The sequence below is a fragment of the Rhinopithecus roxellana genome, chromosome 3 (assembly GCF_007565055.1).
Source record: "Rhinopithecus roxellana isolate Shanxi Qingling chromosome 3, ASM756505v1, whole genome shotgun sequence".
NCBI classification, from domain to species: Eukaryota; Metazoa; Chordata; class Mammalia; order Primates; family Cercopithecidae; genus Rhinopithecus; species Rhinopithecus roxellana.
In genome coordinates this window covers 42,366,508-42,380,266 of record NC_044551.1, presented here as the reverse complement: position 1 = coordinate 42,380,266, position 13,759 = coordinate 42,366,508, and the positions used below count along the sequence as shown (strand labels likewise).

The window sequence follows — 13,759 nt, the reverse complement described above, 5'->3', positions numbered from 1 at the left end:
AATATACATTTTATTCATCAGTGCATGGAACATTCTCCAATATAGACCACATGATAGGCCACAAAACAAGTCTCAATAAATTTTTAAAAATTGGAATTATATCAAATACTCTCTCAGACCACAGTGAAATAAAACTGGAAATCAACTCCAGAATAAACTCTCAAAACCATACAAATACATAGAAATGTAATAACCTGCTCTTGCATGATTGTTTGGTCAGCAATGAAATCAAGATAGAAATTTAAAAATTATTTGAACTGAATGATAACAGTGACACAACATATCAAAACCTCTGGGATACAGGAAAAGTGGTGCTAAGAGGAAAGCTCATAGCATTAAATGCCTACATTGAAAAGTCTGAAAGAGCACAAGTAGACAATCTCAGAGTACACCTGAAGGAACGAGAGAAGCAAGAACAAACCAAACCCAAACCGAGCAGAAAAAAAGAAATAAAGATCAGAGCAGACTAAACAAAATTGAAACAAAAAATACAAAAGATAAATGAAATAAAAAGCCAGTTCTTTGAAAAGATAAACAAAATTGATAGACCATTAGCAAGATTAACAAAAAAAGAACAGAAAAGATTCAAATAAGCTCAATTACAAATGAAATGTGAGATATTACAACCAATACAACAGAAATACAAAGATCACTCAAGGCTGCTATGAACACCTTTATGCATAAAAACTAGAAACTCTAGAGGAGATGGATAAATTCCTGGAAATATAGAACCCTCCTAGATTAAACCAGGAAAATATAGAAATTCTGAACAGACAAATAACAAACAGTGAGATTGAAATGGTAAATTTTTAAATGGACAACAACAAAAAAGTCCAGTCCCAGATAATTCATAGCTGAATTCTAAAAGACATTCAAAGAAAAATGACTACCAATCCTACTGAAACTATTCCAAAAGATAGAGAAAGACAGACTCCTCCCTAAAGTATTCTATGAAGCCAGTGTCACCTTAATTCCCAAAACAGGAAAGGACTTAACAAAAAAAAGAAAACTACAGACCATATGCCTGATAAATATAGATGCAAAAATTCTCTACAAAATACTAGCTAACTGAATCCAACAGCGTATCAAAAAGATAATCCACCATCATTAAGTGGGTTTCATACCAGGGATGCAGGGATGATTTAGCATACACAAGTCAACAAATGCAATATGTCACATAAAAAGAATCAAAAACGAAATCATATGATCATATCAATAGATGCAGAAAAAGCATTTGACAAAATCCCGCATTCCTTTATGATTAAACCCCTCAGCAAAATTGGCATGGAAGGGCCATACCTTAAGGTAACAAAATCCATCTATGACAAATCCACAGCCAACATTATACTCACTGGGGAAAAGTTAAAAGCCTTCCAAGAACAGGAACAAGTCAAGGATACCCACTTCTCACCACTTCTATTCAACATAGTACTGGAAGTCCTAGCCAAAGCAATCAGACAAGAGAAAGAAATAAAGAGCATACAAATTGGTAAAGAGGAAGTCAAACTGTCACTGTTCACCAATTATATGATTGTATACCTAGAAAACCCTAAGTACTCATCCAAAAAGCTTCTAGATCTGGTAAATGAATTCAGTAAAGTATCGGGATATAAAATCAATGTACACAAATCAGTAGCACTGCTATACACCAACAGCAACCAAGCTGAGAATCAAATAAATAACTCAATCCCTTATACAAGAGCTGCAAAAAATAAATGAAATACTTCGGAATACGCCTAACCAAGGAGGTGAAAGACCTCTACAAGGAAAACTACAAAACACTACTGAAAGAAATCATAGGTGACACACACAAATGGAAACACATCCATGCTCATGAATGGGTATAATCAGTATAATATAATCAATATTGTGAAAACAAACATACTGCCAAAAGCAACTGACAAATTCAATGCAATTGTCATCAAAATACTATCATCATTCTTCAAAAAACTAGAAAAACAATCCTAAAAGTGGGATCCAGCAATCCCACTACTGGGTATCTACCCAGAGGGAAAGAAGTCATTATACGAAAATGATACTTGTACATGCATGTTTATAGCAGCACAATTTGCAATCAGAAAACATGGAATCAGCCCAAATGCCCATCAATCAATGAATGGATAAAGAAAATGTGATAGATAGATAGATAGATAGATAGACTGTGAAATACTACTCAGTCATAAAAAGGAATAAAATAATGGCATCTGTCACAACCTGGATGGAATTAGAGACCATTATTCTAAGTGAAGTAACTTATGAATGGAAAACCAAACATTGTATGTTCTCACTTACAAGTGGGAGCTAAGCTATAAGGATGCAAAGGCGTAACAATGATACAATGGACTCTGGGGACACAGGGGGAAGACCGGGGGTGGTTGAAGGATAAAAGATTGCACATCAGGTACGGTGTACACTGCTTGGGTGATGGGTGCACCAAAATCACAGAAATCACTACTAACAAGCTTATCCGTGTAACCAAAAATCACCTATTCCCAAAAAAACTATTGAAATAATAAAAAATTATTTTTTAATTTAAACAACAAAATAATGATGTTTAAAAAGCTCATTGAGATACAAGAGAATACAGAACAATAATACAAAAAATCAAAATAAATTCAGGATATGAATGAGAAATTTCCAAATAGCATAAAAAAGAGTCAAATGTAAATTCTGGAACTGAAGAATTCATTAAATGCAATATGAAACACATTTGAAAGCTTCAACATTAGATGTAACCAGGCAGAAGAAAAAATTTCAGGGCCGAAAAAAATACAGAAAAAAAAGAATTTAAAATAATGAACAAAGCTTATGTGACATATAGAACACTGTCACATGACTAAATACTCAAATTTTCAGTATCCTGGAGGAAAGAGAAAGTGAAAGGTTAGAAAACCTATTTAACAAACCAGTAGCTGAAAACAGTCCAAGTCTAGCAAGAGATTAGACATCCAGATTAAACTTTCCACTTAAAATAGATAGCCTGGCTGAATGGATTTTAACAAACATGACCCAACTACTGGCTCCTACAACAAAATCATCTCACCTGTAAAGACATATAGACTGAAAGTGAAGGGACAGAAAATGATATTCCATGCAAATGGAAACCAAAAATGAGCAGGAATAGCTATACTTAGATAAAACAGAGTTTAAATCAAAAACAGTAGAAAGAGACAAAGAAGGTCATTATGTAATGATAAAGGAATCAATCCAGCAAGAGGATATGACAGTTCTAAACATATATTCACCCAACACCAGAGCACCAGCATATATCAGGTAAATACTATTAGACCTAAAGGGAGAGATAAGCTCCAATACAACAAGAGTTGAGGACTTCAACACCCCACTGTCATCATCTAGATGAGAGATCATAAGACAGATCATCCAGATAGAAAATTAACAACAAAAAAAATCGGATTTAAACTGCACATTTGACCAAATTTTCCTCACAGATATTTACAGAATATTTCACCCACAGCTACAAAACACACATTCTTCTCATTAGCACACAGAACATCCTCTAGGAGAGACCATATATTAGGACACAAAACAAGTCCCCCAAAATTTTTTAAATTAAAATTATATCAACCAGCTGCTAAGACCACAGTGGAATAAAACTAGAAATCAATAATAAAATGAACTAGGGAAACTATTAATAAGTAAAAATTAAAAACATGCTCCCGAATGACCACTGGGTCAAGGATGAAGTTAACGAGGAAGTAAGAAAATTCCTTGAAACAAATGAAAAGCAAAAATCGACATACCAAAACCTATGAAACACAGCAAAAGTAGTGCAAAGAGGGAAGTTTCTAGCAATAAATGCCTACATCAAAAAGTAGAAAGATTCCAAACAAGCAATCTAACGGATGCACCTCAAGGAATTAGAAAAGCAAGAATAAACCAACCAAAAATTAGTAGAAGTAAAAAAATAAAAATAAAAATCAGAACAGAACAGAACTAAATGAAATAGAGGTGAAAAAGCTACAGTTAATGATATCAAAAGTTATTTTTTGGAAGGATAAACAAACTCAATAAACCACTAGCTAGACTAACCAAGAAAAAAAAAGCAGAAGTCCCAAATAAACAAAATCAGAATGGAAAGGAAACATTACAACTGATACCAAAGAGATACAAAAGATCATCAGAGACTGTTAGGAACAACTATATGCTGACAAACTGGAAAACCTACAAGAAATGGATGAATTCTGGACACATACAACCTGCCAATATTAAATTAGAAAGAAATTAAAAACTTGAACAGACCCATAACAAGTAATGAGATTGAATCAGTAATAAAAATCTTCCAACAAAGAAAAGTTCAGGAATGATGGCTTCACTGCTGAATACTACCAAACTTTCAAAGGAGAACTCACACCAATTCTCCTCAAACTATTCCAAAAACTTGAAGAGGAGGGGACTCCTTCTAACTCATTCTATGAGATCAGCATTACCCTGATATCAAAAACAGATAAGGATGCAACAACAACAACAAAAACTACAGGCCAATACCCTTGATGATCATAGATGCAAAATCCTCAGCAAAATACTAGCAAATTGAATCCAACAACACATCAAAAAGATAAACACCACAATCAAGTGGGATTTGTCCCAGGGATACAAGGATGGTTCAATATATATAAATCAAAAAACGTGATACATCACATTAACAGAATGAAGAACAAAACTCATACGGTCGTCTTCATAGATGCAGAAAAAGCATTTGACAAAATTCAACATAACTTTCTTATAAAAACTCTCAGTAAACCAGGCATTAAAGGAACATTCCTCAACATAATAAAGGCCACATATAACAAACACACAGCTAACATTATACTAAGAGCGAAAAAGCTGAAAGCCTTTCTTCTAAGAACTGGAACAAAACAAGAATGCCCACTTTTCCACTCCTATTCAACATAGTACTACAAGTCCTGCTCAGAACGATCAGACAAGGGAAAGAAAAAACATCCAAATTGCAAAAGAGGAAATCAAATTGTTCCTCTTTGCAGATAATACAATCTTATGTCTAGAAATATCCTAAAGACTCCACCAAAAAACTCTTAGATATAAATAAATTTTGTGAAGTTACAGAATACAAAATTAGCATACAAAAATCAGTAGCATTTTCTACACACCAATAATGAAATACTTGAGAATAAAATCAAGAAGGCAATTCCACTTACAATGGCTACACAAAAAGTAAAATAAAACCAAGGCATGGTGGTTCACACTTGTAATTCCGCACTTTGGGAAGCCAAAAAGGATTGCTTGTGGGCAGAAGTTCAAGAACAACCTGGCCAACATAGAGAGGTGCCATCTCTACAAAAAAAAAAAAAAAAAAAAAAAAAAAAAAAATTTAATTTAGCCAGGCATGCTGGTGTCATGAACTTGCAGTTCTAGCTACTCAAAAGGCTAAGGTGGGAGTATTGCTTGAGCCTAGGAGATCAAGGCTGCAGTGAGCTATGATAGCACCATGGAACTCTGAGGAAGCTGCAGTGAGCTATGATAACACCATGGTAAAGAGGAAGCCAAACTGTCGCTGTTCACCAATTATATGATTGTATACCTAGAAAACCCTAAGTACTCATCCAAAAAGCTTCTAGATCTGGTAAATGAATTCAGTAAAGTATCGGGATATAAAATCAATGTACACAAATCAGTAGCACTGCTATACACCAACAGCAACCAAGCTGAGAATCAAATAAATAACTCAATCCCTTATACAAGGGACAGAGCAGGACATTTGAGTCACTGTCTCAAAATGTATCAAATGGGACTATATTAAACTAAAAAGTTTCTGCACAGCAAAGAAAACAATCAACAGAGTGAAGAGACAACCTGTTAATGGGAGAAAATATTTGCAAACTATTCATCTAACTAGGGACTGCTATCCAGTATACACAAAGAATTCAAACAACTCAATAGTTAAAAATTATAATAATAATCCCATTAGAAAGTGGGTAAAAGGCATGAATAGACATTTCACAAAAGAAGACATACAAAGGGCCAACAGGTATATGCGTGGGGATTTCTTCCCACCAGCAACCAGTCAATTTTCCAGCAGATTATTCAGCTAGGTGTCCTCTTATTCAATCTAATTCTGACACTATCTACTCATAGATTGTATCAGATCCCATAAGGTAAAGGCTCAGTTTCACAAGACTGTCCACTTCAGACACAAGTCACATTTCCTAGGACCTCCTGCTTGGGTTTCATTAATTTTCTAGAGTGGCTCACAGCACTCAGGGAAACCCTTTGCTTATGTCTACTAGTTTATTAATAAAGCATATAATAAATGATACAGATAAATGGACAGATGAAAGACAGGGCAAGGCACGTGGGAAGGGGCATGGAGCCTTCATGTCCTCTCCAGGCATACCACCCTCTAGAAACCTCCACATGCTCAGCTATCCAGAAGCTCCTGAGCCTAGTCCTTTTAGGTTTTTATGAAAGCTTCATTACATAAGCATAATTGATTAAATCGCCATTGGTGATCAACTCAACTCTCAGTCCTTTGCCCCTCACTTCTCCCTAAAAGTGGGGAGCTGGAGCTGAAAGTCCCAACCCTCTAGTCATGCCTTCATGTCCTTTTGCCAACCAGCCCCCACCTGAAAATATCTAGGGACTTAAGACACTTTTATCACTCTGGAGATCCCAACGGGTTTAGGAATAGTATGTCTGGACTTGGGGACCAATACAAAATATGTATTTCATAATGCGACAGCCTCATGCAGCCAAAGAACTTTGAAAAGAGCAAAATTCTTTAGACCGTATCATGCTGTGTTGACGCAAAGCAGCAAACATAAGAGGTAATATTCGCTCATTTTTGCTTAAACCCCTATCTGTGATGAAATGCAGCTCTCCGGAAGATGCTTTGAAGACAAAACAGGATAGAACACACACTGCCTCCACATCTCTTGCCTGAGTCACTGTATTTCTTAAAAAAGAAATGACTCTGGCCCTTGTCTTTACTTACACGTAAGATAACATCTGCCAAGGTTAGGGATTAGGCCCCTGCAAACTATAATCAGATGTTCTCTTGTACTCATCTGATGTGATTTTGCATGTGCCAAATCCCCAACACCTGTATAAGCAATGGACTAAACACTGCCTTAGAGGTGTCTGACAGAACCTCTCTGAAAGCCTCCTCCCAGCATATGTGCCTCAGTCTATAGACCTCGGTAAGATTTCTAAATAAAACAAATTTTAATTCTTTAAAAGCTTGCTTGTGGTTTTCTTTAGTCAATGATCACGTCACATGTTTTTATCTGCACGCATTCAGACACATGTAGGCTGTACTTTGCCTGTTGCTTCTCGATTTTGCCAGAAAAACACTACCTTGGGAGCCCCTGTCTCTCTCAGAGAGAACAGAAATGAGCAGTGGTCAACTATTTTCCCAAATAGTAAGAAATAAGAGGACAAGTGACCAGCTCTGGGCTTCATCTCTCTGGAATCCTGAGGAACTCGAGGCTTGTTAATACCATAACACTGAGTATTCCTGAAACAAGGAAAAATACTTTCAAATTTTTTTAAGGTAAATATGGCCTATAATGTTGAATACTAAAAACATGAATAGTAAGCCATTCTAGGCTCACATCTTTTTTTCAAATAAGCAGAGGGTATAAGTACACTTGTACCTCAGTATCTGTAGGGAGTTGGTTCCAGGACCCCTACAGATACCAAAATCCACAGATGCTCAAGTCCCTGATAGAAAATGGTGTAGTGTTTACATAAAACCTATGCACATCTTTCTGTATGCTTTAAATCATCTCTAGGTTACCTATAATACCTAATAAGTGTAAATGCCATGTAAATAGTTGTTACACTGTATTGTTTAGGGAATAATGACAAGAAGAAAGTCTGTATTCATATTCAGCATAGACTTGACCACCCTTTTTTTCCTGAATATTCTCAATCTGCTGTTGGTTGAATCTGTGGATGTGGAACCCCCAGATATGGAGGGCCAACTATTTTGTGTCCTAGAGGCAATGGATTATGCGTTGACCTCATTTTAAGGGTTAAGCAAAGAGAGCAGGATGAATGGCTTTGGGAGACCCTAACACCTCCATCAAGGGAAGTGTTTCCATTCATGAATACTAGGTGGGATACTGCAGGAGGGTTAATCACAAGGCTCTGTGGTTGGATCATCGAGATACCTTCCAAAACTGTTAAGAGTAGAAATCAAATATTTGTGATATCACATGTCATGTAGCCTATGGATAAAAAGAAATCAATTACTAATACAACCAACAACATGGATAAATCTCAAAAATATTATGCAAAGGGGAAGTAGCCAGTCACAAAAGAATACATACTATGTGAGTCCATTTGTATGAAGTCCAACAGACTGAACTAATATTTGGTTGCCTCTGGAGTGGGGATGCACACAAGAGATGATATTCATTGGGAAAGGGCATAAGGGGACTCTCCAGTGATAAAAGCTGTCCTCTATCTTGATTGTGTTGTTGAAATATGGAGATATACATTTGAGATCTGTGTACTCTATGTATTAGAACACTTTCTGCTGTTCAATGGCTCCATCCAATCTATTTATGTCAACAGATTGGTATCAAATAAAACAGCACCTGTTATTTTATTATTAAACGCTTTACAGTTCAAAAGTCTCCTCTCCAACTTATTTTGTGCAAGCCTTTCCTTGGCCCTGATGTTCCAGCTGCACCGGCCTCCCTGAACTCACCATGTGCTTTCCAGCCTCAGGACCCTTGAATGTGCTATTTCTACATCTGGATTGGCTCTTACTTCTGGTTTTCCATAGCTGGGTCTCACTCATCCTTCCAGTCTTATAACTGAAATATTTTATCTTCAGATTACTTGTCCCCACCTCTTGTACATTTCCTTCATTCCACTGTCTTACTTTGCAATTATCTATTTATTCATTTACTTAATGAATGGTAAGCTGGTCTCTTTTTAACAGTGAATCTTTAGTGCTTAACCATACCACGTATCTCATTATTTACTGAAAAAAGAAATATGTTAGTCAACATGTGCGTCAGGGCATAAATTTTGTAATCTAGTTTTAGTGACTAAATTGCATAATTCATCCCTGAGTCAGGCATCAGCAGCCTTGTTTTTCTCCCCCGGGCCAATGAAGATACACAGGCTTTCCACGATGCAGGTGAGGGAGGACGTGGACTTGAGAATTGTGAGGCTTGAGGAAGCCTCAGAGATCACCTACCATAACAGGAAACCAAGGATTTGGAGGGAACAATCTTGTCGCAGATCACACAGAAAGATCAGGACCTGGTTTGAATCTTATCTCTGCCCCAACCATTTGTGTGACCTTGAGAAAGTGAAGATCTTTTTTGTGCATTGGTTTCCTCATCTGTAAAATAGGGATATAATTTTACCTGCCTCAGAAGATTGTAGTGAGGATTAAATGAGGTGGTAAAACTACAATGTTTAGGACAGTAAATTGTATGTAATATAATATTAATAAATATTAGCCATTATTAGTATTATTTTGCCCTGAACTCTAGTCCAGCAATCTTTCTACTTCTCTATGTCACTTCTATAGTAGACACCTAGCATACAATAGATGCCAAATAAATATTTGTTACATAAATGAACAATGCTCATCCATAATGGTGACTCTAAAACATAAAAAACAAAATTTTCTTCTGATTCTTTTGCTCAAGAAAAAATAAATAAATAGAGCAAATGCTTTAAAAGAACGGCATTTAGGTTGGGCGTGGTAGCTCATACCTGTAATCCCAGCACTTTGGGAGGCCGAGGCAGGTGGATCACCTGAGGTCAGGAATTCAAGCCCAGCCTGGCCAACAGGTGAAACCCTGTCTCTAAATGCAAATCAAAACTACAATGAGATACCGTCTCACACCAGTTAGAATGGCAATCATTAAAAAGTCAGGAAACAACAGTGCTGGAGAGGATGTGGAGAAATAGGAATACTTTTACACTGTTGGTGGGACTGTAAACTAGTTCAACAATTGTGAAAGACAGTGTGGCAATTCCTCAAGGTTCTAGAACTAGAAATACCATTTGACCCAGTGATCCCACTACTAGGTATACACCCAAAGGATTATAAATCATGCTGCTATAAAGACACATGTACACTTAGGTTTATTGTGGCGCTATTCACAATAGCAAAGACTTGGAACCAACCCAAATGTCCATCAATGATAGACTGGATTAAGAAAGTGTGGCATATATACACCATGGAATACTATGCAGCCATAAAAAAGGATGAGTTCATGTCCTTTGTAGAGACATGGATGAAGCTGGAAACCATCATTCTGAGCAAACTATCTCAAGGACAGAAAACCAGACACCACACGTTTTCACTCATAGGTGGGAATTGAACAATGAGAACACTTGGACACAGGTTGGGGAACACCACACACCAGGGCCTGTCATGGGGTTAGGGGGAGCGGGGAGGGATAGCATTAGGAGATAAACCTAATGTAAATGATGAGCTAATGGGTGCGGCACACCAACATGGCACATGTCTACATATGTAACAAACCTGCACTTTGTGCACATGTACCTAGAACTTAAAGTATAATAATAATAATAAAAAGAACCCATCTCTACTAAAAATACAAAAAATTAGCCGGGCGTGGTGGTGGATACCTGTAATTTCAGCTACTCAGGAGGCTGAGGCAGGAGAACTGCTTGAACCCAGGAGGCGGAGGTTACTGTGAGTTGAGATCATGCTACTACACTCCAGGCTGGGCAATAAGAGTAAAACTCCATCTCAAAAAAAAAAAAAAAAAAGACTGATATTTATTAGTGTATTCTTTACTTGTCTGTAAAATGCTCTTATGCAGAAGAACTCTTCTTTCATGACAGGGATTAATGCAAAAGTGAAATATAAGGCAACATAGTATTGCACAGGCTGAGAATCTAGAATTTCAAGGAACAGTGGACATCATCTAGATTAATAGTTCTCAACCGTGGTGCCAGGTATACTCTCCCAAAGCTATGTTATACATACATGTGCAGTCGGCTGAAATCCCTTGCTAGTCTGAGGCTCCAGACTCTCTGGGAGCGAGGCCCAGATTTCAGTCTTGGTCAGAGAGCTCCAAATGACTATTGCGCAACCAGGTTTGAAAACTGATCTAGTCTAATGCTCTTATTTTATAAAGGAAACCTTGAGCCCAGAGATGAAAATGGACTTGCATAAGATGGCGAAGGACATTAGAAGACTTTCCAAAGCAAACATTTTCTTCTCCAAAGTCACGGTCCAGATCTGTTCTCACAGCCCTAAAATAGTTGTCATGATTAATGGTGTGCTAGTAAACCAGCAATCCAGAAAAAAAAAAGACTCTGATTTGTACTATTTGCCAATTTCCATGGTATAAATACTACCACTATGGTTAATTTCATGCTACTAATGTTTAAATAACCAGCTCACAAAATTCCTGTGTGTTTACTAATCAGATCTCAAGGGCGGGTACATGCTGGCTCCAGAACACTGCTGTGACCATCGCCCATCTGCATCAGTATTACATCAGAAACCCTAGCCCTGTCTGAGACTGACTGAATCCAAATTATTACAATTGCAACCCAGAATTCTGACTTTCTAAGAAGCAACCTTAATAAAACTCATACAAGCCAAAGTTTGAGCACCATGCTGCATGGAATAATGCAGCAGTCTAATGGGTACCCTGGATAGTCATGAGTTGATCCTATGCACCAACAGGAGGACCTTATCTAATGTGGTTATCATCTCATCATGGACAACCCAGCGCCCATGCCACCTTGTGCACAGTGATGGAAGCATAGCATTGTGTTTGACTAATGAGGCCCCGATTTATTTTGACAGGAAGACAGATGTCAGCTTTCCGAAGAAAGTGTCAAGCATTTGTCCCTTACAAGGACTGGGAAAAAAGAGCACACATTTTCCCTGTTGCCCTGCCCTTGACATATTTATAACATCCCAGGATTGGCCCTGACCATCCTCTCCCAAGTAACGGAATGTCAAGATGACTGCAGGGATTATGCTGCAAGTGGAAAAACATTATAGTAAGCCGAGGTGATCACCAGTCTCCCTGAGCTAAAATAATCACAGGCTTCTTTTTATTAGTGACCCCTGTCCTACTCTCAGGCACCTTATATCCTCAAATCCTGAATAGAGTTAAGAGATTGGGCAGGCCTGGCCTATTATTCTCCTTACTTCCACCGGACATAAGACATGCTTTACATAATCCTGGATTTTTTATACCAATCAAATACTATGAACGTCATCAAGCTGAATAGTGACCATAACCCCAAATTCATGGATGCCCTGAACTCTAATCCAGACTGAACCACCCTATTCCCAGTTAGAAAACTTGATTAATCTTGATGAGCTTGGTTGGATCTCCAGAAGATATTAGGAATATAGCGTCAGCTGGTAGGCAGATGTTGTATCAGTCCATGAGCATCATGCCAGGTAGGTGGCACACTCTGACTTCTTGTCACTTCTATGATCCAAAGAGAGCATCTCACTTAGTCACTGAAAATGTAGAGTTTCTGCACCTGAATTAAGGCCAAGGGGAAAAATAAAGGTACAAGCCCTGAGACCTTCCATCATCTGCACATCACACTGTGATGTGGTGAAAATCCTGGGGAGATCCTCAATGTTCACTGCTCACCGCCAAACCCCGACTCATGCTCTCACTAGCTCATACTGCAGTCGCACTTTCAAATAAGAAGAGCTACCACCAGCTCATCAATGGAAAATTGTGCTGAATTATTGCTGCATGGGAATAAAAATACCTCTCCCAATAGCATCTTCTCTCATGGAACAAAGCGAAGCCCTTCCCTCAACTATTACCCTTTCAGTGAGACAACATAGACCCCACTTGCATGGGAAATGTAGAAGAGGTTGCCATAAATGTAAAAGTTAGAGAGGGACCATTAAATAAGATTCCTTTATGGTTAAGTGATTTCAGCATAACATGTAAACACAGGGGACACAAAGTTGAAGAACAAAGAAGCAAGGCTGGCTTCGGTCAGATAGAAGCTTGCATAACCATTAAGACTTGATTCCATGACTTAGGACAAATTCACTGTGAATCATTAAGAAAATGTATAATTGCTAAAGGATGGAAAGTGGGGTCAAAAGAATGTCAGGGGGCTGGAAAAAAATAATTATAAACAATAGAGATATGTATACCCACTCTGGTAGGCTTCAGACTTGGCTAAAACTAACTTTCCTACTATACAGTTGACATAGAAATGAAGAATTTTCAAACCAGAATGTCCTTTAAAAGTACAATAGCCAGTGTAGAAAGTGTAGTGCTTTTAAAGCCATTTCTAGATCTAAAAACACATTGTTTTTTCGTTCAGAATAATTATTTAAAAATAATACAACTTGGAGCTCAATAACCACAAGGATCGCCTACTGAGTGATTACTTTGAACCAGGCACTAATCTGAGTGCTTTCTATGTGTTACTCATTTAATCCTCATAACATTCCTGTGAGGCAGGCACTACCATCGTCCCCTTTTTACAGATGGAGAAACAGGCATAAAGAGATGAAGTGTTTTCTAGGATCACACAGCTGGTCTGTCATAGAGCAGGACACAGGAAGAATTGCCCTGTTTAAAGCAGAGGAGAGGGCAGGGGTCTGCAGTCCTGCCACTGATCCTTCCCACGGTACAGATGACCCTGTTTGAAAACCACTAATAAGAAAAACAGAAAAGAAATAGAATTACTTAAGGTCACGCCAGGATAAAGTGTGACAAACATGAATATTTTCATGTGTATTTAGCTTTAAGAAAAAAAAGGTTGGCTGGGCACA

General features: G+C 37.7%; 1 long non-coding RNA gene across 1 annotated transcript in view; it reads left to right on the top strand.

Moving 5' to 3' along the window:
* LOC104680762 overlaps positions 1-12,124 on the top strand; it is a 43,656-nt gene extending 31,532 nt beyond the window's left edge. The window contains exon 3 of the long non-coding RNA XR_750498.1: positions 11,798-12,124. This is a non-coding gene — a long non-coding RNA (uncharacterized LOC104680762). The remainder of the gene's footprint in view (positions 1-11,797) is intronic.
* The last annotated feature ends 1,635 nt before the right edge of the window (positions 12,125-13,759 follow it).